The sequence below is a fragment of the Ambystoma mexicanum genome, chromosome 10 (assembly GCF_040938575.1).
Source record: "Ambystoma mexicanum isolate Mex_15411 chromosome 10, UKY_AmexF1_1, whole genome shotgun sequence".
NCBI lineage: Eukaryota > Metazoa > Chordata > Amphibia > Caudata > Ambystomatidae > Ambystoma > Ambystoma mexicanum.
This window is the reverse complement of record NC_090932.1, coordinates 521,308,918-521,335,033: the sequence shown is the minus strand read 5'-3', so window position 1 is coordinate 521,335,033 and position 26,116 is coordinate 521,308,918. Positions and strand designations below refer to the sequence as shown.

At 47.9% G+C, this 26,116-nt stretch overlaps 7 pseudogenes; all 7 read right to left on the bottom strand.

Moving 5' to 3' along the window:
- Positions 1 to 15,764: 15,764 nt before the first annotated feature.
- Positions 15,765 to 15,884, bottom strand: LOC138495639 (5S ribosomal RNA; annotated as a pseudogene).
- Positions 15,885 to 16,336: 452 nt separating this feature from the next.
- On the bottom strand, positions 16,337 to 16,455 carry LOC138495583 (5S ribosomal RNA; annotated as a pseudogene).
- Positions 16,456 to 16,561: 106 nt separating this feature from the next.
- LOC138495192 (5S ribosomal RNA) lies at positions 16,562 to 16,680 on the bottom strand (annotated as a pseudogene).
- A 106-nt stretch (positions 16,681 to 16,786) lies between these two features.
- Positions 16,787 to 16,905, bottom strand: LOC138495178 (5S ribosomal RNA; annotated as a pseudogene).
- Positions 16,906 to 17,230: 325 nt separating this feature from the next.
- LOC138495566 (5S ribosomal RNA) lies at positions 17,231 to 17,349 on the bottom strand (annotated as a pseudogene).
- Positions 17,350 to 23,931: 6,582 nt separating this feature from the next.
- LOC138495006 (5S ribosomal RNA) lies at positions 23,932 to 24,050 on the bottom strand (annotated as a pseudogene).
- Positions 24,051 to 24,156: 106 nt separating this feature from the next.
- On the bottom strand, positions 24,157 to 24,275 carry LOC138495497 (5S ribosomal RNA; annotated as a pseudogene).
- Between the last annotated feature and the right edge of the window lie 1,841 nt (positions 24,276 to 26,116).

The following is a 26,116-nucleotide window of genomic DNA, read 5'->3' as shown; positions in this document are numbered from 1 at the left end:
CATCTCGCGGCCGCCCTCCGACACCTAAGGAGACAAAGACAGCAAGGTGAGCAAGGGGACTCTCTAAGTCTATGCAAGCTACCCCCAAGGACTTACCTGATTTACCACGGGAGGTACTCACCTCATCTCGGGTCGGCACAGTCAACTCTGCTTCATCGCCGTACCCCGGCCCCTAAGGGGAAAACCACAATAGACTTACCTGAATCTTACCAAGTGCCATTTGGAAATCTTCGTGTGGATTAATCGGCAACCTGCAAGGAATCGGACAGAGTGAAGATCAGACATTTGAACTCTTATGAACAATTGGACTTTAGAGTCAATACTGGAACTCACCAATTCCTCTACGCCAGTGAAGTAACTGGTCATCAACGCGCCCCTGCGGTCGACGCAGGATGGAGAGCTCAACCTTCCAAACCATCAGGTGAGACTAGGGAGGGGACATCAAGAGTGATCTGTGGGAAGACAACGGGAGTGGGGAAGGTGGGTTGACACTCAATTCCACGGGTGGTTAATTCCTCTTCTCCTTTGCAGAAGAATATTCTTGCGAGCCAGACAAACTAGGCTGAGCGGGCCAGTCCAGTCAGTCATCTCGGCGCTACACGCCACGCTGGTGGAAACAACAGCGGCCCAGTTCCGGTTGACGCCCCCGTGGGAACCAGGTGAGCGTAACAGAACGCGAAGCCTACCCACAAATACCCACCTGGGCGTCATGGAGACCTCGGAAACTGATCAGTTGGCCCAATTATTAGGGGAATTAAGGGTTGAAGTGCATTCCGCCGGCCAAGAAACCAATGCCCTCAGGAGGGAACTGATAGTGTCAATAGAACGAACTGATGAGTTGGCCAGACAACTATTACAGAGCCAGGCTGGACAAACACCTCTACCAGGACTTGGGGCAAGTCCAGCTCCTGTACCATCGAGTAACCCGGTGCAGATAAATTTACCTGGAGCCGTTCCTTTGGCTCCGCCTGAACGCTTTGCCGGAGACCCAAAAGGGTTTGCAACATTCATGAATCAATGCCGCTTGCACTTTTTATGTAGAGCTGGAGCTTTCCCAAACGATCAGGCCAAGGTAGCCTTTGTACTGTCATATCTCAGCGGCAGTGCGGCGGATTGGTCCATTCCACTAGTTTACCAGGATGACACAATTCTTCGCGATTTCCAGGGTTTTCGAACAAGCATGGAAAGACTATTCGCCCGACACTCCCGAGGACAGGCTTTGGACAACAAACTTTTATCCCTACGTCAAGGTAACCAGGATCTTTTATCTTACATTGCAACTTTCAATAGATTAGTAGTGGAAACCGAATGGCCTGAAGCCAAGCGAATTACATTATTCCATAGAGGACTTCGGGGAGAACTCAAAGATGTTTTGGCCCAAATCGTGAACCCGCCTCAAGACTGTGCTGAATATATAGATCTAGTGGTCCAGCTCGATCAGAGACTTCAAACCAGGAAGGCTGACCGAACCAAGTTTGAGAACAGGGTGTTGGTTAAAACCCACGTAAACTCCAAGGGAGTAGATGTCTCAGAACCTATGCAAATCGGGGGGGGGTTAAAGGACCCTTAACCCAAAAGGAGAGAGATAGAAGACGGCAACTGCAATTATGTTTATATTGCGGAACTACTGGTCATTTTCTTCGGAACTGCCCTGTAAAACCACCCAAGAAAGTTATAGGAGCAGCAGACGAAAACCATGTGAAATCTGACTCGGGAAACGACCACGCCCGGCAAGCGTAGAGGTCCGCTTGCCGAGCTTAAAGAAGGACACTCTGACCTCGCATTTCACCATACCCATGGTCCTTGTAGATCCAGAGCAGCCATCACGCATGCACGCGGTAAAGGCGTACGTAGACAGTGGAGCCATAGGAAATTACTTGGACTGGGAATTGGGTACCAGGATGAATCTATCTCTCACCCGCAAGACCACAGCCGATGTTGTCACCACTGTAGATGGAACGGAAATTGCCTCTGGACCCGTAACTCATTCCACTGCAGAGATTACATTGCTGAGTCAAGATGGGCATCGAGAGGCTATGATGTTTGACTTAATCAAGGCCCCACAGTTTCAGCTGATACTGGGGATACCTTGGTTGGAAAAACATAATCCCTGTATTGATTGGCGAGAGAAGAGGCTAACCTTCCCAGGATGTGCTCACACCTGCTACCCAAGGAAAACTCAAAACTCAGTCCTGGCCCCAGTAATTCCAGTAGCCATACAATTACCTGTTGAATACCAAGACTTTCAGGATGTCTTCCAAAAGGAACAGGCAAACACCTTACCCCCTCACAGATCGTATGATTGTCAAATAGAGCTTGTACCTGGAGCACAACCACCTTGCAGCAGAATCTATGCCCTTACGGAACCCGAAAATCTCCATTTGCGCCAGTACCTAGACCAGTACCTTGCTAATGGCTTCATTCGCCCGTCCAAGTCCCCTGCATCTTCAGCTTTGTTCTTTGTACCGAAAAAGGAAGGCGACCTTAGAACATGTATAGACTACCGCGCACTGAATCAAATAACCATCAAGAATCGATACCCACTGCCTTTGATCCCAGAACTACTAGACCAGGTGAAGGCCGCTTGTATATACACGAAACTAGACCTTCGGGGGGCATACCATCTGGTATGTGTCAAAGAGGGTGACGAATGGAAGACTGCTTTTTGCACCAAGTACGGACTATTTGAGTACCAGGTGATGCCCTTCGGACTATGCAATGCACCAGCAGCCTTCCAGTTCTTCATGAACGATGTCCTCCGAGAGCTTATCGACGTTTGTGTGGTCGTTTACATCGACGACAACTTAGTATACTCTTTATCAGAATCTGAGCATGTAAAACACGTCCGAGCAGTCCTAGAGAAGTTACGCCAGCATAAATTATATGCTAAACTGGAAAAGTGTATCTTCCACACTACTGAAGTGGAATTCCTTGGATTTATTCTGACCCCGAGAGGAATCCCGATGGATACACGAACATTGGATGCCATTCTTAATTGTCCTTCGCCAAGTTCAATCAAAGAAGTTCAAAGCATGCTTGGCTTTGCTAATTTCTACCGCAGGTTTATCCCGGACTTCTCGCACATTGTACATCCCATTACAACGCTATTGCGAAAAAACAAATGCTTTGTGTGGACAGAGGAAGCCGAGAACGCCTTCCAAGAGTTAAAAGCTAAATTTACATCTGCTCCAATATTAAGACATCCGCGCCCGAGCTTCCCTACATAGTGGAAACAGATGCTTCCAGTTCAGCCATGGGAGCAGTCCTTTCCCAAAAGGATCCTGAAACTAACCAGCTTCACCCAGTGGCGTTTTGGTCAAGAAAATGTTCAGCCCCCGAATTAAACTATGCCATAACCGACAAGGAGCTGCTGGCCATCAAGTCCGCCTTCAAGGCTTGGCGGCACTATCTACTGGGTGCCAGACATACCATCACGGTCATCACCGATCACCGCAACTTACAATACCTAAAGACATACAAAGCCCAATCTTCGCGCCAACTCCGTTGGGCGCCGAGTTTGATTTTGTAATAACTTATCGACCAGGTTGTAAGAATGGTAAAGCAGACGCCTTGTCCCGGATTGGAATGGGAGAAAAAGAAATAACTTTAGAACCCGTACCCATAATTCCGGAACAGAGAATCCTTGGCCTGACATCCATACAGACACTGGAGGACATTCAAAACAAGATCCACCAACTCTTTGATTCTGTTGCCCTACAGGACTGGATAAAGAAAGGTCCAGAGTACTCTGTCATCGATGATTTACCTTATTACCAAGGCCGGCTATTTTTACCGCAAAAGGAACTACAGGAACTTGTCATTTCCCATTACCATGACACCTTAATAGAAGGGCATCCGGGTATTGCAAAAACCGAAGCTAAAATTAGGAAGCAATTTTGGTGGCCCACCTGGCGAAAGGACGTCAAGTCATTTGTCATGTCTTGTGGCATTTGCGCACAAAATAAAGGGCAAAAGAAAAAACCTGCTTGATTATTGCAACCATTAGACATACCACCTACCCTTGGCATACCTTGTCATTAGACTTCATCACGGATTTACCCCCGTACCAAGGTTACAATACCATTCTAGTTATTGTAGATCTTTTTTCTAAAATGGCCCACTTCATTCCTTTAAAAGGGATACCTTCAGCTTCAATCCTGGCCAAGGAATTCCTTGAACATGTTGTCCGCCTGCATGGCTTTCCTTCAGTGTTAATTTCAGATCGGGGCAGTCAATTCATTCCACATTTTTGGAGGAAATGCTGCCAACTGGCACAAATTGATGTTAGGCTTTCGACCAGTCACCACCCTCAGACCGACGGTCAAATGGAGAGGACCAACCAGACTCTTGAACAGTACCTCCGTTGTATGCTACATCAGTCTGAGGGGAATTGGAAAGACATTCTGTGGATCGCAGAGTATGCGTACAATAATTCCGTACACTCAGGAACTGGACAAAGTCCCTTTTTTACCATTTATGGGCACCATCCTCGAACCTCGGATTTGGACTCACCCCAGCATTTAGAGATGCCCGCAGTGGACCATCTCCACGCTGTTATTACACAAGCCTTTAAAGAAGCAACCATCCATTTGCAAAAGGCTAAGGAAAAATACAAAAAGGATGTGGATCAGCACAGAAGTGAAGCTCCTCAATACCAAATAGGGGACCAAGTATGGTTAGCCACTAAGCACTTACCACTCAAGGGGACTCGGGCATTTAACCCCAGGTATTTGGGACCTTTTTCTGTCAAGGCAATTATTAACCCAGTGGCCGTCAAGTTGGACCTACCTGCTCATATGCAAATCCATCCCGTCTTCCACGTGTCTCTTTTGAAGTCAGTGCAACCAGGAACTAGGCTAACCACTCCACCTGAACCTATCCTCATAGTCGGGGAGCCCGAGTTCGAAGTCAAGAATATTTTGGACTCAAAAAGAGTGAGATCAAAACTCTTTTACCTAATTGACTGGAAAGGTTATGGTCCGCAGGAAAGGTCTTGTGAACCTAGTGACCACGTGCATGCACCTTGTTTAGTGAAGAGGTTCCATCGGGAATTTCCAGACAAACCACGGCCAAGGTGGTGAACAACTTTAGGAGGGGCCTTGAGGGGGAGTGCTGTCATGATGCCTGCCCCCGGAAGACCAGACCAGGCCCAACAGCCCCGGAAGCAGGCATCATGCCACTTGGAGCATGCCCAAGAGCCCCAGTTAGGGGCTGTTTGGGTGCAGTCCTGGCGCCTATGGCGCCAGGCTCATAAAGATAAAGTCAGTCCTGGCGCCATGGGCGCCAGGCTCATTATTGATAACTTACCTGAAGCAGACCATGCTGCATACTCACCTGAGGTAGACCATGCTGCATGAAGACTCAAGCCAAATGAGGCTTAGGAGGGACTATTTTACTGAAGGGACTATTTTGTTACTTGGGTGGGGCTGTGGGAGAATACTTACCTGGATCTTCTTCCAAGGCTATTTAAACCACGCCCGGACAGCCACACGTGCTTGCTGCAGCGTAACGCTCACCGTGTTTTCAGCAGCTCCAGTCTTCAGCCACGCCCGCTTCAGTCCTGGGACTCCTGAAACAAGAAGAAAAGAAGGATAAAGGTTAGAACAGGAGTTTTAACTTTAATCCTTACCTGAATCCTGATCCATTTCGCAACGGAACTGAAAGACAGAAGTCTTTGAAGCATCGCTTCTCATTCCTACGGCGCCGCGCTGAACTCACCTGCTTGGCGGTACTTCAGCATTCCATCACGCTCTCTCCATCTCGCGGCCGCCTTCCAACACCTAAGGAGACAAAGACAGCAAGGTGAGCAAGGGGACTCTCTAAGGCTATGCAAGCTACCCCCAAGGACTTTCCTGATTTACCACGGGAGGTACTCACCTCATCTCGGGTCGGCACAGTTAACTCTGCTTCATCGCCGTACCCCGGCCCCTAAGGGGAAAACCACAATAGGCTTACCTGAATCTTACCAAGTGCCATTTGGAAATCTTCGAGTGGATTAATCGGCAACCTGCAAGGAATCGGACAGAGTGAAGATCAGACATTTGAACTCTTATGAACAATTGGACTTTAGAGTCAATACTGGAACTCACCAATTCCTCTACGCCAGTGAAGTAACTGGTCATCAACGCGCCCCTGCGGTCGACGCAGGATGGGGAGCTCATCCTTCCAAACCATCAGGTGAGACTAGGGAGGGGACATCAAGAGTGATCTGTGGGAAGACAAAGGGAGTGGGGAACGTGGGTTGACACTCAATTCCACAGGTGGTTAATTCCTCTTCTCCTTTGCAGAAGAATATTCTTGCGAGCCAGACAAACTAGGCTGAGCGGGCCAGTCCAGTCAGTCATCTCGGCGCTACACGCCACACTGGTGGAAACAACAGCGGCCCAGTTCCGGTCGACGCCCCCGTGGGAACCAGGTGAGCATAACAGATGGTGTGTACTGGATCTGTGGTTAAATTTGACTAAGTAAATTTAATGGTAACTTTACCCTTTTCTGGGGGACGGTAGTCACCTCAGAAATGGAGTTGGTGGGAGTCTGAACGACAACCCTGTGCCACAGAAGGTGCTGTGTGACACACACAAAGAGGGGAGCTACTGAAGTGGTGTACTCCAAAGCCCACAATCACAAAAACAGGTCAAAACACATAGCAAAATACAAGTAAGAGTGGGGAAAAAGCTCACACTCTCACCAAGTGGAAAGAAAGAACTCCAGAGATCCAGCAAAGCTGCTGAGGGACTCACTAGGTAAGGGAAATTAGCCATGAAATGAGAATTCTCCCTAACACTCACCCCCCCCCCCAGACTAAGGGACAGGAGGATTTAATCCACTCCTGGATGGTTCTCATACCTCTAGTCGGTTACAAACATCCTAGAGAGACCATCAGCATTTTGGTGGTGACTTCCTGCTCTGTGCTCAATGGAAAAATCAAATCCTTGGAGGCAGATTGACCATCTGAGTAACTTTGGGTTTTCCCCTTTCATTTGCATCAGCCATCTCAAGGGTTGGAGGTCAGTCTGAATGGTGAAGGTAGATCCATACAAGTATGGTCTAAACCTCTTTAGTGCCCACACAATAGCAAAGCATTCACATTCTATTGTTGCCCACCTTGTTTCAGGATCCTTTAACTTCCTGCTGATGAAACAAATGGGGTGTTCCCTACCTTTCTCACCCAGTTGACTAAGGACTGCACCTATACCTACATTGTTTCCGTCGCCTCGTCTTTCTTGAGAATCGTAGACGACGTAAAAGCTTTTTTGACAAAACTTAGTTGTAACTGGGTAAAGTTCAATAACAAAAAAAAAATACCTACATTTGAAGCATCAGTTTGTACAATGAAGGGTTGGTGATAATCAGGAGCTCTTAGGACTGGAGCTTGACAAAGGGTTTTCTTTAGACCTTCAAAGCCTTAATTACACTCCTCATTCCACTTGACCTTTTTTAGGAAATTTGGGAGGGGAAATGACATTCAAGGGAGAAGCTACGGTCCCATAGTTCTCTATGAAGTTCCTATAATACCCAGTGAGACCTAAGAAGGCTCTCACTTGGGTTTGAGTAGTAGGGGTGGCCCAGTTTTGTACAGCTTGTACTTTGATAGGCAATGGCCTTATTTCACCTCCTCCTACCTCATGTCCAAGGTAGACCACTGAACTCTGACCAATTTGACATTTGCTTGCCTTTGTGGTCCGATGGGCCTGTTCCAGAGCCTGCAATACATAGCCTAGGTGTTTAATATGTTCTTTACATGTAGGGCTGAACACTGCAATGTCATCCAAGTATGCCATGCAGAAGTCCTTGATTGACCATCCTCTGAAATGTAGCAGGTGCATTCTTTAATCCAAAAGGCATTACCTTGAATTGGTAGAGGCCAGCTGGGGTAGAAAATGCAGTTAGACCTTGGCATGGTCTGTCAGGGCTATTTGCCAATAGCCTGACGTTAGGTCAAATGTGCTGAGGTACTTGGCTGCACCAAGTTTGTCCACCAGCTCATCTGTCCTAGATAAAGGATGGGCATCAGTCGTTGTGATTGCATTTAGAGCCCTATAGTCCACGCAGAATCTCAACTCCTTGGATCAAGCACAACTGGGCTAGACCATGGGCTAGTAGAGGGTTCTATAACCCCGAGATCAAGCATCTTGTTGCCCTCATTCCTTATATGGGTTCTTACAATGTCAGACATTCTGTAACCCCTGCTTTTGATAGGCAAACAGTCACCAGTGAGTATATCATGCTGGCCCCAAGGGGTTAAGCCTGGTGAAAGTGAGAACAGGGAGGCAAACTGATTCAACAGTAACTTGCACTCATCCTGCCCGTCAGATGTGAGACTGGAAGAGAGATTAACTCCTTCCAATTGCTCATCTAAAGGTAGGCCTCTGAGGAGGTCAGGCAGAGGTTCACTTTCCTCCTCCTCCTCCTGAGCTGAAGCTAGTAGCAAAGCTCCTATGTCAGGTCGAGAGATATATGCCTTCAAACGGTTGGTGTGAACGACTCTGGGAGCCTCCTTAGGTTTGTCTAAGTCCACCAGATAGTTCACCTCTCCAAGTTTACCCACAACCTTGAAGGGTCCTATCCATTTGTCCTGCAAGGCCCTCTGCCTTGTGGGGACCATAACAAGAACAAGCTGGTCTTGAGTAAACTCAACCATGTTAGCCTTCTGCCTCCTCCTGAGCTGAAGCTAGAAGCAAAGCTCCTATGTCAGGTCGAGAGATATATGCCTTCAAACGGTTGGTGTGAACGACTCTGGGAGCCTCCTTAGGTTTGTCTAAGTCCACCAGATAGTTCACCTCTCCAGGTTTACCCACAACCTTGAAGGGTCCTATCCATTTGTCCTGCAAGGCCCTCTGCCTTGTGGGGACCATAACAAGAACAAGCTGGTCTTGAGTAAACTCAACCATGTTAGCCTTCTGGTCATGCCAATGTTTGACCAGAGTTTGACCAGCCTTCAAGTTATCAGTTGCCTCTGCCATCATGTGTGACATTCTCCTCCGGAGACCTATCACATAGTCAGTCACTCTGGGGGGAAGGAGCACTCTCCAACACCTCTTTAATCAGGGCCAATTGACCTCTGACTGGATGGCCATAGAGAAGTTCAAAGGGACTAAATCCTACTCCCTCCTGAGGGACTTCTCTATAGGCAAAGAGAAGGCATGGCAGTAGAAGGTCCCACTTTCTTTTAAGGGATTCTTCTAAAGCACCTATCATGCTCTTCATAGTTCTGTTAAACCTCTCTACCAACTCATTGGTTTGGGGGTGGTAGGCAGTTGAGAACTTGTAGGTTACTCCACAGGTTTTCCACATGGCTTGCATGTAGTTGGACATAAAATGTGATTCCCTGTCAGATATCACCTCTTTAGGAAAACCTACTCTGGTAAAAATACCAAGTAGGGCCTTAGCCACAGCCGGAGCCGTAACAGTCCTCATAGGTATGGCTTCAGGAAATCTAGTGGCATGATCCACTACAACCAGGATAAACCTGTTGCCTGAAGATGTGGGAGGATCAAGAGGACCAACTATGTCAATCCCGACCCTCTCAAAAGGAACTCCCACCACTGCGAGAGGTACTAAGGGTGCCACTAGGCCAATAGAAGTAAAGAGAGAGCCTTTCCTTGGTCTTCTTAAAACTTAAGTGACCAGCCAAAAGTATCTTGTGGGCTAACTGCATAAACTGGAGTCGGTTCACTAGAGGTACTACAAGTCTTTTGCAGTCTCCGTTGGTTCACTGTAGAAGAGGCCATCTTCCCAGTGCAACCTATACTTCCCAGGCTCAGTCCCATTGGGCTGAGAAGTTGCCTGTTGGCGAAGACCTTCCAAGGTAGGACATTCTTTTTGTCCCTTACTGAAATCTTCCATGTTGGGTCCACCTTCTGCCAGTAAAGACTGCAGCTCAGGATGGTCAACAGGGTCCAGATCTACTACCAAGGTAAGATCTTCTAGATCTGATTCCTCAGTATCTAGTTTGACCATACAGGGTTGAACCTCACACTCAGCCTCAGCTGATGTGGGAGTCACAGATGTGACTTTGGACAGTCTCTGAGATGTCCTTCTGGGCACAGGAGTGCTTGCTGGTTTCTTGCTGGCAGACTTGGGTTTCCCCTTGGTCTTTCCTTGCCCTGCAATGGCAGTAAGTAAGGCCTGTGGACTTGGGGTGATAGTTTCCTCTATCATCTCCCCAGGAGAGCCTCTCAAGGTTCTCTCCCTTGCAGACCTTGTGAGCTCCTGCTTCCTTCTGCTGGGGGGCCTGGGGTACTAGACACAACTCCAAGAGTTTTAAGGTCATTACCCAGCAGGACCTTCCCAGGTATGTTATTTTGCACACTTACAGGTATCCTGACAGTCATGTCATTACACTGGATGAGAGCTGGTAACTGGGGAACCATTTGCACAGGGCCTCCAGCTAACTTGTTTAAGTGTTTGGGTGCCTTAGCAACATCCTCCACCTTGAAAAAACATTCATCAACCACAGTTATGCTGTCTCCAGTGTCTCTGATGGCACGGGTCTCCTGACCATACACAAGAACACTATCTTTGTAATACTCTTTAGTATTATCTGGGATTGAGTTATAAACATCTAAGTTATGTTGTTCCCAAAGACCCAAGGACACTAAAGAAACACTAGCTGAGACTCTCATGGGCTCATCAGCTAGTAACTGAAAGTTTCCATTGATCATAGGTACTTCATCCACCTGGGAGAAGGCTAAGGAGGCAGTGTTGATCCCTGAAGGTTTACCCTTACATCTGGGATCTCCTTTCACATGGTCAGGTAGCCCACAAACAAAGCATTTTCCAAATGCTCTCTGGAATGGGGGTTTACTCTGACCTCCATCTGGTTTGGGACCAGATGGTACACTAGCCTGATTTGGTTTTCCTTGTGGCCTACCCTGGTTATGTTTGGGGCCCTTTTTTGGATTGGAATTATTGGAATTCTCTTGGTTGTCTTTCTTTGGCTACTTTCCCTCATCCTTTTTCTGAGTTGCCCCAGTTCCTTGTGAGTGGTCCTGTTGGCAACCCACAAGTCAGCAGCCTTAGCTAGTTTCATAGGATCTATCTCCTTTGAATCAGCCAAGTGCTGTCTAAGCTCAGGGGAACAGACATCAAAAATAGACTCCAACATTACAAGATTCCTCAAACCTTCATAAGTGTTCACTTTGTAACCCTTAACCCAACCATCTAGGTTTTTCAAACCTTCACACACCCAGCTAGCCTCAGGGGTACCATCATGCTTTTGGAGGGTTCTAAACCTCTTACGATACTGGGAAGGGGTCTTCCCAAATCTAGCTATTAATGCTAGCTTCACACACTCATAATCCTATTTATCCTCCTCCCCCATTATAGCATCACTTGCAACAGGGGGAGCCTAGAGAAAAGCCAGGGAATCAGCTGATTCCCCGAGATACCTTCATCCCATGATTGTACTCAAACATTGCTAACCAATCCAAAACATCAAGGTTAGTCTCATACATTCCAATAATTTCCTTTGGCATATGGGGTCTCTTAGGGCTGGCAGACCTAGAAGTCTCTGGGAGAGAAGCATTTTCTACAGACAATTTCTTCATCTCTAGTTCATGATTCAGCTTCATTTCTCTGAGCCTTAACTCTTGATGTTTCATGGCAGTTTGTGCATCAATACGTTTCACTTCCAATTCAAGTCTCATTTTCTCAAGTGCAATAAATTCAGGAGTAAGTGTAGGACCTGTGGGGGTCCCAGTGGACAGAGGTTGTGCTTTCTGAGTAGGCAAAGGAGCTGTAGGGTTACCTAACAAGGACTCATCTACTTCTTCCAAATCAACACTCTCAGAATCAGAAACATCATTATTCACATTTGCTGGAGGGGTAGGCCCTTCTGACCCACTCGCCAGACTTTGTTTTCCTATTAACTTTGCAATCAATTCAGATTTCTTTCGTTTACCAGAGGGACTACTCTCCCTACACATGGTTCTCAAAACCTCAGCAGTGTAGTTCAAAAGACCCTCTTCAGTGTAGCTTTCCATATTTGACATGATTTCTTAGGTAGATAGAATTAGTGGTGTTAACCTTGTGGTTAGTTGAACCCAAGCAATAGCAGCACTCTAAGTGTAATCACTCTACTTTCAAATCCCACCGGTGTGTTAGGCAGAATCCTGTGCATTTCCCTTATTTATTTAACACACACTTAAAGAAATACACTAGCACTATAAATCAAAGAAAGTTCAAACACGATCAGAAAAGTATACACACCTCCCTTAAGAATTATTAGGCAAGTCTAAGTCAAAACACCACTATTTGTAAAAACAGATGCGAGCGCGTAACTTAGATGGTACTCCAATAATTAAGTAAAAAGGAGAGAGAAAGGCAGGTCATAAAAATAAAACAGTTCCCAACTCTTTTATAAGACCAAAACAAGTTAGTGAAGGCAGAGTCTACTGTAGAGCAAAGTTCATAGGCCAGGCCCACTTTAAATGGAGCAACGTGAAATGTGCCCAAGATCACACAGTTTAGAAATGCATTAAAGTCTTTGTAAAAATGTTCAAAAGAGGTCGGGTTGATTCAGAAGGTAAAGTTAGAAGGTCTGGGGACCAACCCAGTTGGAAAGCCAAGGATTTAAGGGCCACCTTTAGCAAACCGTAGAAAGGGAGGCCAGGTGGAACACAGTACCTTTAAAGTTGAGGAAGCTCCAGCGGTGGCAGTTGTTGCTGGCAGCGGGTGCAGTTCATGGTTTCGACCAGGGGAAGAGAAGATCTCGTCGAAAAGGAAACATGGAGTCGTTGCACTGCCCAGGGAAGAGACCAGCCGCGGAGTTCGTCGGTTAAAAGGGGCGTTCCTTTTATTCGCGGTCACAGTGGTGAAGTTTGGCTATCCGGCCGCCGGGGAGCTTGGCACGGGCAATTCGACCAAGAGACGTCCTGGAAGGCGAAATGGCAAACTGGTTGATCCCACCAGCTCAGAGGAAGAAGACTCTTCCAGCAAAAGATCTTCTCTTGTCGTCGGGAAAGTGGTGAGGTCGTTGCAGCAGGGCTCCACCGGTGGCGTCGTCATTGCACATGGCTCAGCTTCTCCCCTCTTCGGATTTCTTAGGTCCTGTGGCGACTTCTGAAGTTCCATTCCCAAAAGCCCTGCTTTTATGCAGAAAAAAACCCATTCAACAACCTAGCTGTCACTCATACCTGCTAAGTGGTGAGCCGGGCGGCTCACCACTGGGCCAATCAGAACAGAGTGTGACTTGAGTTTCTAAGGCAATGCAGTCCAGGGTGCCAATTCCCCCAACCACACATCCTGTGGAACCCAGACAGAGTGGCACCAGTTGGAGGGCTTCTGTGGAGAAGCCCGCCAAAAAGTGGAACAAAGGGCCCGACCTTGGTTGGAGTTACAGAGACGGACACGAACGGCATTTTAGAAAAGAGTTCTGGCAAAAAGACCCAACCGGTGATTTTATATTAAATAAATAACCCGGCGGTATCTTTAACATTGCACCAAAAAGTGGTGCGTTTTAAATCAATGGGAAAATCCCATAGGAAATATTCCGGAGAAATATTTTGCGTGGTAACCACTGCCACCAGCCAGAAACTCGACATGGGGGGACTGGACAGTGCCCCTTGGAAACAGACCCAGGGGCAATCGAATTAACCCCTTCCAGTACTTCCACAATATGATGGTTTGTACTGGTTATGTTCACAATTTTGGACTAGTAAAGTCAATGGTGACTTTACATGCCCTGGGAGACAGTAGTCAGTCCCAGGATATGGATTCTATGTTTGGGGGTCACTATGACACCCCTGTGTTACTGCACTGAGGGTGCTGTGTAACACATACACAAAAACAGATGATACCCTATGGAGTAAAAAAACCCATAGCCCATAAGCACACAAAAAGTCAAAGACATACCTCAAATCATGCCTAAGAGTGGGAGGAAAAGGGTCTCACTCTCAGCAGGAGAAAAAAACAAAGCTGCTGGGGGACTCACTAGGTTTGGGAAATTAGCCTTATAAGAGAATTCTCCCTAACACGCTGTATACCAGTGATAGGCAGAATTCCGTGCAGTGCCCTTAGGGACCACTACACACAATTAAGACTACAGGTGGCAATACAAGTTTTACCTTTGGTACAACCATGTACTACTAGGTTATAGTGGTATCAGTAGCGGAGCAGCCAGGCTTATCTCAAGAGTATATGAGCAGTAGCAGAGATTACACAAAGGGACCACAATTACTGTGACTCAAGCAAGTGGTTTACTTCAAGCGGCAAACCCGGTTTGCCTTCTTTGTTCACCGTCGTTTGGCGGGCTTCTCCAGAGAAGCCCTCCTTCTGGCACCTGGGTGTCTAGGTGGGCTGAATTTGAGGGAGGGGTATAGTCACCCCCTGCAAAGGGTCTCCTTGGAGACCCAAGTCGCTCTTTGGTATCCATGGCTGAGGTGGTTGTCCGAGCTGGACAACCCCCCTGCTGTGTGATTGACAGCCAGGCTGTGTGAATGGGGGATTTTGGCATAAAAGGCAGGACTCTTGGCAGGAAGTCAGAGTCGCCACTGGAAGTGCAAGCAACCGAAGAGAAGCAGAGAAGAAGACGGCTGCTGCAAACCCGAGTCCAGGTGAAGCCCTGCTGCAGTCCTGAGCTATCTACCCTTCAATGACAAGAGAATATCCAGTCTGGAGTCTTCTTCCCTTGAGCCTGGTGGGATCAACCAGCTCACCCTTCTTCAGCCAGAGAATCCTCTTCTGGGTCGAAATCACTGCACATTGCTGTAGTGGTCCGAATAGTCATCAGAAGAGCCCTCTCCTGATTTAAAGGAGCGCACCTTTTATTCATTGTTGCTTTTGCTGCTGCTCGCTTCATTCCTGGGTAGTGTAGATCGCTCCAGACGTCCTCATTCTTATCCCCAGGACTGAAGCTTCAGGAACCGTGAGTCTGCAGGAACTACCAGGAACAACTGCCGTGACACCAGCTTTCTTCAGCGGAATAAGGTACTGTGTCCATTTGGTCGTTCTCTCCGTCCGACCTTGAGGAATCAGGGTGAACCCTTTTCCTCCACGAAGGCTTGTCCTTTCTTTCTTCCCTCTTATAACTTTTGCCTCCTTTTGACAATATCTAAGTACTCCTGGCATCTTGAATCTCAAACTGTTCTTACCGTGTGATCCTCGACAACAGAGCATCTGCTCCACTTGACACTGGCGCAGGCCTATTGACTTTTATCTGTCTCGTAGAGCGAGTCCTCTGACTCTATTGCCTTGACAAAAGTATTGCCTATGATTTTTTTCTAATTATTCCCTCGTTTTAATTCTTTGTGCTAAGTGTGTTTGACTTCGGTGACATTTCTGTCCACGGGTACGCTTTTCTTTAGTAAGACCGAACTGTCATTACTGTCAAAAAGTGATCGCGTATGTACCGGCGGTAACGTCTTTGTTTCAAAACACCGACCTGTCAAATCCTAATTTACTTACCTTGAATTTGCCTGAACAAGAGGAATTGGTTGTGTGTATTGTATTTACAGTGTGGTTTTATTTAATAGAAGTGAAGTGTTTTATGAACAGATGGTTTAAAAATAAATGTACTTATATTTTTCACCTAAAACCTTGAGTCAGTGTTTGCTTGAGTCACCGTAATTGTGGTTCTTTGTGTAATTCCTACTACTGCTCATTTGCTCTTGAGATAAGTCTGGCTGCTCAGCCAGTGCTACCACCTTTTCTGTGTAGTACAGGCTTGTACCAAAGGTGAAATTGTACTACACTTGTGGTCTTAATCTTGTGTAGTGGTCCCTAAGGGTACTGCACAGGATTCTGCCAAACACTGAACACAAAAAAGCCTACAGTACCTGGTATTCCCAGGGGGTCTCCCATCCAGGTATTAACTGAGCTCCACACTGCTTAGCTTCACGAGATCAGATGAGTTTGGGCATATTCAGTGTGGTTTGACTGTAGGGTCAAGAAATGCTAAGAGTATTGCTCTTATGCATTTGTATTTAGTAAGCTAAGTCAAAAAGCAACTTGCAACATGATACCATGCTCATCACTCGATCAGGCTCGATATATAAGACGTTGGGCCCAATTAGGACTCCTATCTCTGGTAGGATAACTTTACACCATCCATCCTGTTCCGGTTGCAGGGTGTTGGATAGAACAACCAACACAACATGGCTTTCTTTCAAGCCTCTTTATGGACTCAATATTCTCTATACTGCATTACATGTGAAGGTAGATTTATTAACCATGAACACACTACCCGTATGTTACTTCTATGTAAATAGGTAGCTCCAGCCCTCATGTTGTTGTCCAACATTTCTGCTATAAAAATGAATACATTTATATCGGAAACATGAGCAAATTTAAAAAGCAATTGAGAAGTGGCACAATTACTAATCATGGAGCACAAAAAAGCCTACAGCGCCTGGTATTCCCAGGTGGTTTCCCATCCAGGAACTAACTAGACCCGATTTTACTTAGCTTTTGAGATCAGACGAGATCAGGCGCATTCAGTGTGGTGTGGCTGTAGCCTGTGGGCCTTGTGAGATTTGTACCTTTAAACATCTAGTCGGCTAGACCATGCAGTTTTGAAAGACAATTGGGAAATGGCTCATTTCCTGAACATGGAGCACAAAAAGGCCTACATCACCTGGTATTCCCAGGTGGTCTCCCATACAGGTATTAACTGGGCCCAACACTGATTAGCTTCCGAGAACAGACGAGATAGGGTGTATTCAGTGTGGTGTGGCTGTAGGCTCTTGGCTTTGTGAGTTTTGTACCTTTAAGCATCTAGTCGGCTAGACCATGCAGTTTTGCAAGACAATTGTAAAATGGCTCACTTCCTGAACATGGAGCACAAAAAAGCCTGCAGCACCTGGTATTCACAGGCGGTGTCCCATCCAGGTACTAAACAGGTCTGACACTGCTTAGTTTCCGAGATCAGATGAGATCGGGCGCATTCAGTGTGGTGTGGTTGTAGGCTCAGGGCCTTCCGAGTTTTGTACCTTTGAGTATCTAGTTGGCTAGATCATGCAGTTTTGAAAGACAATTGAGAAATGGCTCACTTCCTGAACATGGAGCTCAAAAAAGCCTACTGCACCTGGTATTCCCAGGCGCTCTCCCATTCAGGTACTAACTAGGTCTGACACTGCTTAGCTTCTGAGATCAGACAAGGTCAGGTGCATTCGGTGTGGCCGTATGCTCTGGGCCTTGTGATATTTGTACTTTAAGCATCTAGTCAGCTAGACCATGCAGTTTTGAAAGACAATTGAGAAATGGCTCACTTCCAGAACATGGAGCACAAAAAAGCCTACAGCACCTGGTATTCCCAGGCAGTCTCCCGTCCAGGTACTAACTGAGCCCGAGACTGCTTAGTTTTCAAGATCAGATGAGATCAGACGCATTCAGTGTGGTGTGGCCGTAGGATCGAGAAATGCTAAGAGTATTAGTAAGCTAAGCCATTAAGCCACTTGCAACATGATACCACGCTCATCACCCGATCAGGCTCGATCAGGCGAGATATATAAGACTTGTGGGCCCATTCAGGACTCCTATGTCTGGTAGGATAACTTTACTCCATCCATCCTGTTTCTGTTGCAGGGAGTTGGAGAGAACAACCAACACAAGAATGGCTTTCTTTCAAGCCTCTTTATGGACAGAGGGCGCTAGAGAGCCGTCCAAGATGGCGGCCTCCCTGTGAGCTCCGCGGAGCTCCCCTAAAATCCTGACCAATCGAAGCATCTGTGGTGCGCAAATTGTCCGCAGCCGCCTCCAGTTTGTAGCCGAGGCGAATCCGAGCAGAACGGGGTATTTCATCCGTCGACCCTCGGACGCTGAGTCCCGACTCCTCGACGGTGAAGAGCCCCCCCCCATCCCCGTGCGGGCGGGGCACAGGCACGGGCCGGGCGCAGATAGGCCGGCGGCGGAGCGGGCCTGGGACTCGAGGGTGTCGTTCGGAGCTGCCGAAAACGAAGGAAAATCCTGCAGAGTCCTGGAGGAACCACCACGGACGGACACCGGGGGGCTCTCCGGGCGCCGCCGAGGATCAGGTACACGCGCCCCGTGCGCCCTCGCGCCCTCGCTCGCGCGCCCCGGGTGGATCCCCGGCTCCCCCGAGTGACATTTAATCTACGGGGGGGCGCGGAGGCGCGGGGGTCCACGGGCCTGGGCCCACGTGAACAGTAAACGACATATCCGAAAGGCTTACTCGGGGAGAAGCGACTCAAGGCCTCCTACACTGCCCAGCCGATAACAAGCTGTGAATAACGCCCGGATCCGGCGCCCCCCGCTTTCGCAAGCACCCATTCGCAGAGGAGATACTGGGTGGATCCCCGCCGGAGGAAGCGTAATAAACAGCACGGTCCAAACCGGCCCAACGGCAAGACCTACAGAAAGTCACACCGCTGGAAAACGACAAGCCGGGCGCCCCGGGACCCCTGGCCCGCCTCCCGTTGCCCCCTGGCCCCCGCAACGCGTGCACCAATGGCGACTTCGAGGAAAACGGACAGATCTCAAAAAAAGATGAACTTCGAGGGTAGCTCCACGACCAAAGCAACCGCCTCGAACAGCAGAGCGCAGTCTCCCATCCAGGTCGCAGCCCAGGATGAAGAGGAGGCCTACGGGTTCGACATCAGGGAAATCCTCCTTGAACTTAAGGCCGGGATCGGGGGTCTTGGAAGCAAACTCGACGCACTCTCCTCCAAGGTCGACCTACTCCAGCACCGGCTGGACAAACACGCCGACAGACTGGACACAGTCGAGCAGAGAGTATCGGACCTCGACGACGGTGCAGCGGCCCTAACGTCCAGAGTGGCCTCCCTAGAAGTGCAAATGAAAGCAGTAAACGCAAAAAACGAAGACTTGGAAGGCCGCCCTCGGCGCAACAACATCAGGATTGTGGGAGCCAGGGAACAACAACTCACCGTGAAAATGGAAGACTACGTTGAGAAGTTATGTATGGACCTCTTTGGTACAGAAATCCTGTCTAAACTGTTTGTCGTGGAGAGAGCTCATCGAGTCCCCAACACCAGACCGATCCCGGGGGCTAATCCCCACCCAATCATAGCGAGATTGCTTGACTATAAGGATCGAGATGCCATCCTACGGGCGGCTAGGGAAAAAGGGGATCTCCAGTACGACGGCGACAAGATCCAGTTTTTCCCGGACTTCTCCCAAGCTGTCCAAGTGCAGAGAAGATCGTTCATGGCAGTAAAGCGCAGATTACAAGAGAACCAGATACAATATTCCATGCTCTTCCCAGCCAAACTCCGCATCCAACACGAGGGCAGGACCCAGTTCTTTAACACCCCGGAAGAGACAAGCGACTATCTGGATCGCTCTGGCTGTAGACCCGCTACCTTCAACGGAAGACCGCAAAGGGGCGACAGACCAAGAAGAAACCCGCCGTAAAATTTGCCTATAGGACACCCAAAACGGCTGCACGAGACTTCATGGTTGACTAGAAACGACCACCACAGTTCAACATTGCATCCGAAGGAGGGAGCCAGCCCCCTCTTGGAGGGCCACCTGCGCCCCGAGCACAGAAATGCTAGTTGTACTGTTAAAATGGGTTTGTTTATCACGGGCATGTTGGGGGTTGCCCGTGCAGGGGAGGGAAGTTAGTTTAGCAAAACCGCCACAACCCGCATACCCCAGTTCCACGACAGTCACACGAAGAACTATGCATCTAACAATTGTCACGTCCTCCCTGTTCCTCTATGGAAAGCGACTCCAGTCAATCCCGCGAGCCCCGTCTCGACATGATGACTTTGACCCCTCTAGATGGCAGCGGCAACGTTGAAAATCGCCACCTGGAACATACGTGGCGGCAACCAGCCTATGAAAATGAGGAGAATTCTTCAATATCTTCGGAGACACAAAATCAGCATAGCGATACTCCAGGAGACTCACCTGCTGCCCCCGTCGGAACAACATTGGGCCAGATCATGGGGATGCCATCGGTACTTCTCATCATACTCCTAATTCGCCAGAGGTGTTGCGATCCTGATCGACAAGAGAACTAATTTCAGCTTTATTGAGTCAAAGAAAGACCCTGAGGGGAGGGCACTAATTGTGAAAGGGATAATCGCAGGGAAAGAGGTGGTGGTGGTGAACTCATACGCACCGAACACAGATGGACCTGATAATTTCAACTGGTTAATGTCCCATTTGGACGCGACCAACGCGACGACTGTGGTGTGGGGTGCAGACCTCAATACCACACTTGATCCCAGGCTCGACAAATCCCATAACACATCGGGAAACCCATCCAAGGCCAGTATTCAGGTTCGAGAGATTTGTCAGACCTTCAATCTATCTGACATGTGGAGAAGACACAACCGGGACAGCAGGGACTACACCTTCCGATCAGCCGTACACAACACCAGTTCCAGAATCGATTATATCCTGGCATCCTCCCATAGCCCTTTCAGATGGGGTGCGTGCCATATCCTGCCAAGGTCCTACTCCGACCATTCGATGGTTGTACTGGAGGTCACCCTGGCGGGCGTAACAGTGCCTGGCCTCAACTGGAGATTCAAGTCCGGTTCACTCACAGACGCCGTATTTGCAGCAGGACTGCGACATGAGATAGTCTCCTTCCTGGAGATCAACCAAGACTCAGTCGACTCCGCATGCCCCATCTGGGAAACACTCAAGTGCTACGTACGAGGAATTTGCCTGACTAAAGAAAATAGCTTGTTGAAATCGATCCGAGGCGAATTATCCAACAAAGAGCGTCGTTTGAAGGAACTAGAACAAAACCTCTCCAATACTCCAGATCCACGCACCCAAGCCGAGCTCAAAAAAGAACTCTTGGGGTTCAGGGAGACAGCGGACCGCGAACTGAAGTTCCTGGGTCGCAGGCAACAGATCAGGCAATACGGAGAGGGGCAAAAACCAGGTGCACTGCTGGCCAGGCTACTAACTATAGGCAAAGTCCCACCCCGCATTGAATGTATCGCGGATGCGCAAGGCCAGAAGGTTTACACAGAGGAGGAGATCTCCAATGTTTTCTGAGAATTCTATCAAAACCTGTACAGTTCAAAAGGAGCATCAGATCCCGAAGCGATACGAGAGTACCTCAATGACACGGAACTGTATTGGGTGAGCCAGGACCTGCGCGAACCCTTGAACGCGCCCATATCGCTCGAAGAAATTCAGACAGCAATCAAATCCTTGCCTAAGACCAAAGCCCCCGGTCCCGATGGACTCAATGGCGAGTTCTACAAAGCACACGTGGAGGTGGTGGCCCCCCTTCTTCTGCAAGTCTATGAAGAGGCGGTGGAACGGGGGACACTCCCTCCCACGATGCGCGAGGCTAATGTAATGATGTTGCACAAAGCTGGAAAACCTACAGAGAACTGCGCTTCGTACAGGCCGATCTCATTGATCAACTTAGACAACAAAATCCTAGCTAAAATTCTGGCGACCAGATTGCTCCCCTTGATGCCGGCATTGGTGCTGGGTGACCAGGCCGGGTTCATCCCGGGGCGTAGTACAACATACGGCATCAGGAGACTATTTGGCGTCATTGAGGCCCTGGACCCGACGCAGCAGGCAATAGCAGTATTATTAGATGCCGAGAAGGCGTTTGACTCAGTAGAGTGGCCCTTCATGTTCGCAACACTAAGGCAGATGGGTCTGGGTAACTTCTTCCTGAAACTAGTAGCTCTGTTATATAAGGAACCACGCTCATACATCACATTAGGGAACACCAAATCCACAGGGATCACATTGGAACGTGGAACGAGACAGGGTTGCCCACTTTCGGCCCTTATCTTTGCCCTGGTGATGGAACCCCTGGCCTCAAGGCTGCGAGCCGAGCAGTTAGGTCGAGGGTTAAAGCTGGGTCCTCACAGGCTAATTGTCTCCCTATACGCTGACGACGTCATGCTGTTCGTCAGTGATCCCCAAACCAATCTCAACCCCGTAATGCGAGAGGTGATAAAATTCAGGTTAATGTCAGGCCTCAAAACCAATCATTCCAAATCGATAGTGTTCCCCCTGATCCCTTGCACTTCAGAGTTTGCAGATGACCACGGGTTCAAATGGGAAAACTCGAAGGTGTGCTATCTGGGGATCAAGATGTCACGAAGCCATCACGAGATATTTAGAGACAATTATGTAGTTACACTGCAGTTATTACAAGAACTTATTCAGAGATGGAAATCTCTACCACTAACGCTGTGGGGCAGGACCTCACTAACAAAAATGGTTATCCTCCCCAAACTTCTATATCTCTTCACAAATATCCCGCTACTTCTCCCCAAATCCTTTTTATCAAAAATCAAGAGCGCGATCCTTGAGTTATTATGGGCGGGGAAACCAGCCCGGGTAGCGTACAACACACTTACTCTACCAATATCAAAAGGAGGCCTGGCTCTCCCCGATATAGAAAAATACTACTGGGCGGCACAGGCCCAATTCCTAAGCCACTGGTACTCAACCCACTACATCAGACATATGTGCAAGTGGAAAGAGCCCTGGCTTCCCCCGACCTGCTAGCTGCAGTCATAATAAGCCACATTCCCGTGCCGCATAAAACGCTGAATACAGTCCTATCCACATATGCGATATGGAAGAAGATCGCTAGCGAATACGGAGTGGCTATACGATTTTCCCCCCTACTACCGATAAAATTCATCCCCAGCATCTCCCTCACGAACGAAAGAGTATTCCTGTTATGGATAGATAAAATAGGGATTAAATCGCTGGGAGACCTCTTCCCAGAGGGCACCTTTCTGACCCCCCAAATGGCTAAAGACAGAGGAGGGAACACATCCTTAGATGTCTTTCTCTATTTCAGACTTCGCCACACCCTTCAGGGGCTATTCCCCACATTCCCTAAGCAACCCCCCACCTGGGATCTGTTACACAACACTATTTTAGCACAAGGTGAAGGTAGACTGGTGTCAACTCTGTACAAAACCTTGATAGGAGACACTCGGAAACTTCAACCCAAAGTGCAACGAAAGTGGGAATCGGCTTTACAAGAACCGATTAATGAGGAAGACTGGGCCTACATTCTTCGACAGACTCAAAAGGTAGCGTTAAATTCTCGATTCAAGCTAATACACTTTAACTTTGTGCACCAAACATACTACACTCCAGTCAGGAAACATAGGCACCACCCAGAAGCGTCAGCCCAGTGCGAGAGATGCGCATTTGCCAACGCTGATTTTCTTCATCTGGCATGGGGCTGTCCTGGTATCAAGCGCTTCTGGACTTCCGTTATACAAATAACATCCGACATTATAGGTGAGCAGATGACCCCCTTACCGCTGGGTCCGCTTCTCGGCCTCACTAAATATCTACAGTCAGCGTCACGCAAGCTGGCAGCGCTCCTCATGGTGCTGGCACGTAGAAGAATTGCTATGTCGTGGGGTCGGGGCCCACTCCCCAAGATAGCTGACTGGGAAAAGGATATAACATATTGCCAAGATATGGACACCGAATTTATTCGAACCCTCCCTTTACATGCGCGCCCTCCCGACATCTGGGGGCCATACATCACTTACCTGATGAACAATGCTGAAGCTTCAGACTCGGACAATCCAAGCCCCCAGAGCGAGAGACCATAGGATGGAGGTACACAAGGGCAACGTGGAAAGCTTTCCATTTGGCTCAGACAAAGGATAGCAGCATTCAAAGTCACGGTGGACACGGGGATGGGGGGGCGGAGGGGCGGGGGAACTGTTGTTGGGGATTGCATTAGGCGGCTCCCTGTTGGAGCACTGCTTATTTGATACAGTAAAAAGTTAAAAATAAAGTTAAAAAAAAAGCCTCTTTATGGACTCAATATTCTCTGTACTGCATTACATGTGAAGGTAGATTTATTACCCATGAACACACTACCCGTATGTTAATTCTATGTAAATAGGTAGCTCCAGGCCTCACGTTGTTGTACAACATTTCCGCTATAAAAAGGGATACATTTATTTTGGAAACATAGGCAAATTTAAAAAGCAATTGAGAAGTGGCACAATTACTAATCATGGAGCACAAAAAAGCCTACATCACCTGGTATTCCCAGGTGGTCTCCCATGCAGGTACTAACTAGGCCCAACACTGCTTAGCTTCTGAGATCAGATGAGATCAGACACATTTAGTGGGGTGTGGCCGTAGTCTCTGCGCCTTGTGAGATTTGTACCTTTAAGCATCTAGTCGGCTAGACCATGCAGTTTTGAAAGACACTTGTGAAATGGCTCACTTCCCGAACATGGAGCACAAAAAAGCCTGCAGCACCTGATATTCACAGGCGGTGTCCCATCCAAGTACTAAACAGGTCTGACACTGCTTAGTTTCCAAGATCAGACAAGATTGGGCGCATTCAGTGCGGTGTGGCCATAGGTTCAGGGCCTTCCGAGTTTTGTACCTTTGAGTATCTAGTCGGCTAGATTATGCAGTTTTGAAAGACAATTGAGAAATGGCTCACTTCCTGAACATGGAGCTCAAAAAAGCCTACCGCACCTGGTATTCCCAGGCGCTCTTCCATCCAGGTACTAACTAGGCCTGACACTGCTTAGCTTCTGAGATCAGACAAGATCAGGCACATTCGGTGTGGCCGTATGCTCTGGGCCTTGTGATATTTGTACCTTTAAGCATCTAGTCGGCTAGATCATGCGGTTTTGAAAGACAATTGAGAATGGCTCACTTCCTGAACATGGAGCACAAAAAAGCCTACAGCACCTGGTAATCCCAGGCGGTCTCCCATCCAGGTACTAACTAGGCCTGACACTGCTTAGCTTCTGAGATCAGACGGGGCACATTTAGTGTGGTGAGGCCATAGGCTCTGGTCCTTGTGAGTTTTGTACCTTTAAGCATCTAGTTGTTAGACCATGCAGTTTTGAAAGACAATTGAGAAATGGCTCACTTCCTGAACATGGAGCACAAATAAGCCTACTGTCACTGTTTTTTTCCATTGGTTCGACCCATGTTAGGTTTGCAACATGTTCATTCCAGAATTGTACACATACTTTGGTCACTTCAGCCAATATTTCAACCAGTAAACCTCCTGCTGAACAACTCATTGATGTCTCTTGCCATCAACTGTCTCATCACAAATTGGGTGGTAGCCCTTAAATGCGGTGCTAACGAGGTTACTACCGAATTTAAGAGTGCGCCCGATCATGAGAATGGCCTGTTTACCCCCAGCACAGAGCTGGCGGTAAATACGCTGAAAAAATTACGATTTTTGTCTCAATTACCTCACGGTAATACCACTGGTGGTAATTGCACTGAAAATTCCCCATGGACCCAATGGGGAATAACGTTTACCATCTGACCCGTGATTCGGCGGTAATAGCGCCAGACGGGTGGCCGGTAACACAAATAAAGTTGGCCGGTATCCCAGTCGTGATACTACCCAACTTATGATGAGGCCCTATGTATTTTACTACTCGGAAGTTCATGTACAGTCTCCACATACACATACACTGGGAGCTTTGGGGGTTTTGCTGCACTATCTGTGCCTGGAATGTGCCTTGCAGCCTACACAGTGCCAGATGAACCAGATGAACCAGGCATTGAGCCTCTAAAATTGGTAGTTCTGATGAAATGAATACCTTCGGTGCCCATGAGGTGTGCAGTAACAACAAACAGACATAACAACTTCCATTCACTCTATTCTTTCCCACCGAACTCATGTCTTCATACCAGTTGTTTGAAAATTCGGGATGATGCACATCTTCTACTGAATCTAAACCTATCCCATCATAATTATCGTATCTATATTTTCTAAGTTGCCTTTTCTTGCGTGTTAAGGCTGTATTATATACATTGTCAAGGGACATGGTAAAATGAACAGTTGTCATGGGTGGGGCCTAAACATTAGCAATATCATGAGTGGGGCTGTTATTTGTCATTTGATCATCAGCATTGGTGTCTGTAGCCACAGTGTCATGTGTGTGAAGTTTTCCAGACTCATTTACATTCTGCATTCCCCATTCAGTTAATTGGCATTTTTAATGGACCCATTGATGGTAACATTTGCTCGTATATACCCCCCTCTTTTATATGCGCACCCCACATAAAAGTACATCCTAAATATATTCCTAGACCAAACATGAGTATTGCAAATAGTCCAGCAATGTAATGCATCGCACATAGGTAGAAATATGAAAATCGTAACACACTACTACACACGTTACTTGTCCTAATATAAATCGAATTGTTGGCGCTCGTTGGATAATTG